This window comes from Helianthus annuus, chromosome 6 (genome assembly GCF_002127325.2).
Source record: "Helianthus annuus cultivar XRQ/B chromosome 6, HanXRQr2.0-SUNRISE, whole genome shotgun sequence".
NCBI lineage: Eukaryota > Viridiplantae > Streptophyta > Magnoliopsida > Asterales > Asteraceae > Helianthus > Helianthus annuus.
This window is the reverse complement of record NC_035438.2, coordinates 19727492-19731894: the sequence shown is the minus strand read 5'-3', so window position 1 is coordinate 19731894 and position 4403 is coordinate 19727492. Positions and strand designations below refer to the sequence as shown.

At 30.2% G+C, this 4403-nt stretch overlaps 1 long non-coding RNA gene across 3 annotated transcripts; it reads right to left on the bottom strand.

Annotated features, from left to right (window-relative positions):
* Nucleotides 1-1448: 1448 nt before the first annotated feature.
* LOC110909802 lies at nt 1449-3662 on the bottom strand. 3 transcript variants are annotated; one of them, XR_002575634.2, is made up of 7 exons: nt 3336-3662; nt 3005-3085; nt 2511-2700; nt 2261-2336; nt 2006-2078; nt 1748-1868; nt 1449-1659 (listed from the first exon to the last, which is right to left on the bottom strand). It is a non-coding gene; the product is annotated as an uncharacterized LOC110909802 (long non-coding RNA). The 3 variants fall into 3 exon arrangements; XR_002575636.2 differs by lacking the exon at nt 3005-3085 and having other exon boundaries at nt 1450-1659; nt 3371-3660; XR_002575635.2 differs by lacking the exon at nt 3005-3085 and having other exon boundaries at nt 1450-1659; nt 3336-3658.
* Nucleotides 3663-4403: the final 741 nt, after the last annotated feature.

Here is a 4403-nt window from a genome sequence, read left to right as displayed (position 1 = left end):
AAGGGTATCTTAGGAATATGTTATTTGTGAACTTTCTCTCTTCACATGCAAGACACATGCATATTTCACCCTCATTTTTTAAACGTTCATAACTTTTTTATACGACATTATTTTTTCATAAAAGTTTCACCGTAATTTACAGCGTTTTTTATCTTTAATTTGAGTACCATATTGTTATATAAAATATGAAAACTAAAAACCCCACTAAAATGTGTTGTATTTTTATGTTGTATAACATTTTTTTATTCTAGATTTTTGTAGTATATTTTTGTGCTTGATTTTTGTCTTTAATTTTTTTTTCTCAAATTTTGTGCTACATTTTTTTGTACTACATTTTTTGTGTTGAATTTTTTCGTGCTATATTTTTTTGTACTAGATTTTTTTGTGCTAAATTTTTTTGTACTATATTTTTTTGTACTACATTTTTTGTGCTATATTTTTTTTCTACTAAATTTTTTGTGCTAGATTTTTTTGTGCTATATTTTTTTACTACATTTTTTGTGTTATATTTTTTTGTACTAGATTTTTTGTGCTAGAATTTTTTGTACTAGATTTTTTTTTTGTATTTTTAAAAAACAAAAGGGGTGCCACATGTTATTTTCACTCCTATATATAAGGACCAAAATGACCTTCATTCCTAATTATTAGGAGTGCCACATGTTATAATCACAATCATTCTTAGGCTACTTAGGCAAAATCCACTTTTTAATGAATCATTCCCCTAGTTACATACGTAACTATTCTTAATTTTGGGATCTGAATGCTCTTAAATATGTGTATTAAACGTTTATTAAAAATCTTAGAGGAACATGTATATGCTTTTAAAATTTTATTATTGTCTCTCTTTTTCCAATTATCTGGAAATGAATTGATTGATCATTAATACTAATATTATTAATATTAATATTAATATTAATAATATATTAAATGGCAACTTCATTCATACTTGCATACTCGCAATAAGTCACTATTTAACTTTTACAACTTTTATAGCATTGTGTACAATAGTGTTATGCACATGTTTTCACATATTTATTCCTTCCACGTTCTTGATAGCAACTAAAATCTTCTAGTAGCAACTTGAGATCTAGGGTTTTAGGGCTAGTAGCGTGTCATTATTAATAGTAATATTAACTAGGTTTTATTAGCGTCACGCGTTACGGCGAAACAGAGCAAACACTAGTACAAAATAACTTTTTTGGTGCTGTATTTTATGCTTTATTTTATGTTGTACCATAGAGCACCAACAAATATACCACCAAATAATGGAATTTGTTGGTGTTGTTCAATAAGAGCACCATTAAATCTCTAAACACACCACCAAAAAGTAATATAGAACTAACACGTGTCAAATAACAACAAATCTACATAGCACCAAAAAACAAATCTCATAGCACCAAAAATAACACAAGAAAAAATATATTTTTTTTAATATTTTTACAAAATTCAAGAAGTTTTAGTAATATTTCCTAATATAATTCCAATTACACACAAATGCACATGCTCACGACAAAAGTTAACTAGTATTAAACAACCCAACAACCCGTTCAAGTATATGGAATTACAAGATCAAAACATTTTTCTAATAAATCCCGACATTAAATCTACGACTAAATTCTTAATTTGAGATTCTTCAAAATACCCTTCTTCATTTCAAAGCTAAAAACAAATAAATACAAAAGTTAGATTTCAAATATATATAATTTAATGCAATAAACAAAGTTTATGAATATTTACGAAAACTCACTCGGTTAACCAAATCATGTTGTATAGAGTCGATAAACTCTTTCATATGTTTAATTACCATATGAAACCGTCACTTCCTCGCGAGGGTGATAGGGAGATAGCAACTCACATTTGGTCGGGTTCTGCAAAACCATAATTAATTTTTTAATATATATATATATATATATATAACATGTCTAGCAAGAACGAATGGCTCAGATGCATAGCCATTACTTGTAAGGCCAACAAGTGTAAAACCATATTGATCATGATTACAAACCTGGATCTAAGGCCCTTGATAGCTCAACAATCCAAGTCGAGAGCACTCAGTGGTGGGCATCCGAGTCTAGAATCTGGTCATATTTAAACAATAGCCCTTTGTGTGAATCAAAAAGTAACTCCAACAATATACAACTTTGAATTAGTTTCTAGCATAGAGAATCAAGGAAGTGTAATAGGTTGTGCTTTATGGTCTTGCACCTAAAAAATATAAACTTTCTACTTAAAAAGAAATTCAAGATTTGCCACAACGTACCATAGGAAATTTGCGTTGAAATAGGCCCTAACCAACCAATCCAACAACAAGTGCCATACCAAGAGGGATAGTGAATCTACAAAAAACGGAACACAAAACAATATTGTTCATAAAATAGATAACATAACATTATCAAAGAAAGTTACTGGAAAAAGAACTATGTAAGAAGATGTTGAATTCTTATGCAGGTCACCATAAAATTCAAGTTTAACATAAAGTGTAAATGGACTAAGAATGAGAATATATGCACCTTGAACAAAGTAGAAGACATCAAAGCAACATCTTGTATAAATACACCTAACTTGGCTTCACTCAAGACCTGAAGGGTCAATTCATGTTATGGACAAAGGGGGTACCATTTGTTTATTTAATTATAGCTCAAAGAATCCCTAAAAAATCCTCGCATGATGATGAAGCCATGAAAGAAGCTGCTACATAACCTGGAAAACAAATGTTAAGCAAGAATGATCAAATGCACGTAACCTACTTTAAAATCAACATATAGCAGCAAACTAAAACCCACAAAAACGAATAAAAAATCAACATATGATAATCAAATAATCTATGAAGTAACATAACATCAGGTAAGTAAGTATTTTAGTTAATAAAAGCATGAACGCTTCAAAAAGAGATACAACCAATGAAGCACATGGTACACCTCTCATTGCACAAAATAGTTACTAATTCATATTCATACTATATAATAAATAAATATACTAAAAGTAAAAAATGTAAAATTTTTACCTTAGCATTGATACCATAAACCTTCTCGTTTGAACATCCATTAAAATGCATGGTTATATAAATTTAGTATATAGTTCCTATCTACATATAAACAGCATTTAACCATTAATTAATGCATAAATAATAATAAAAATGGTTGAAGCATTTCATCGAGCAGTTGGTGTGCGTCTTCAACCTTTCAGATTTCAACAACACCACCAGAATCATAAATCTCAATCCCTGGTCTATGCAAACCAAAACTATAATCTATTTACAAAAGTTTTTTAACGTGCACATTTTAAATATAAAACAAGAAATAAAAAAATGTAGATGGTTAATGGCATAAAAATACCTTCAAAGGGGGAAATTAGGGAGAGAGGACTTAACATGTCAGACTGACGATCGAAGCAATGTTGGGTCGGCTTCTAATGTTGGAACAGCGCAGTGAATCGCCACCCAGTGCTGCCCTTGCACGCAGTCATTGATGTTGTACATGATTGGGTTTAGAATCCATAGTACTAAGAGGGAAAGAAAAATGAAATTGCATAAGGGAAGTAAGAAAAAGAGGTGAAGGTAGTCTAGGGTTGTAGGGGGGAAGTGGTTATTTGGGAGGGATGAATTGTAGGGATTTCATTTGAATTTTTAAGAAAGGGGGGAAGTGGTTATTTGGGAGGGATGAAAGAAAACATAAATATTTATTTTCAATTTTTGAGAAACTAACATATGTTTATAAAATTTGAATTATTCTGGTGCTATATACAACTCACAGCCTCAAAAAGTCAATTCTATGGAGTATTTTAGTGCTATCAGTGGCGGATCCAGGGGTGTTTTAGGGGTTCCCAGGAACCCCTCGGTTTGGGAAAAAAATGAAAAAAATAATGGAAATTTTGTAGATTTTTTAAAAAAATAGTGAGACTTAGTGAAAATCTACCAAAAGGAACCCGGTAGAAAACATTTCAGGATCCGCCACTGAGTGCTATTAGCTACTTTAAGCCTCAAAAAATCAATTTTATGGTGTTTTTGGATGTATGTTTATTTAATAGTGGGGTAATGTTGTTATTTAGTGCTTCGAATTAGGAGAGAGCACCAAAAAATTAAAATTAACACCACCAAAAAATTGGTTTTGTACTATAATGTTAAACAAACGATATTTGAAAATTGAGCATGTTGTTTTGAAAGCCAAACAGTAGAATCGGTTTAGTTTATCATCGCATCGTAAAATGATACCAAATAAATACTCTCGTTTGAATACAACTTCATTTTTAACAATACTTATATCAGAATCTCCAAAGGGAAAATAAACACAACTGCGTACTTAAGTCTTTTAATTAACGGACGGAAGTTATTTAAGAAAGATTAGATTAATTGATAAAGGTAACATCATTTAAAAAAAGAATTATGAAAAACAAAAAGTAAATGA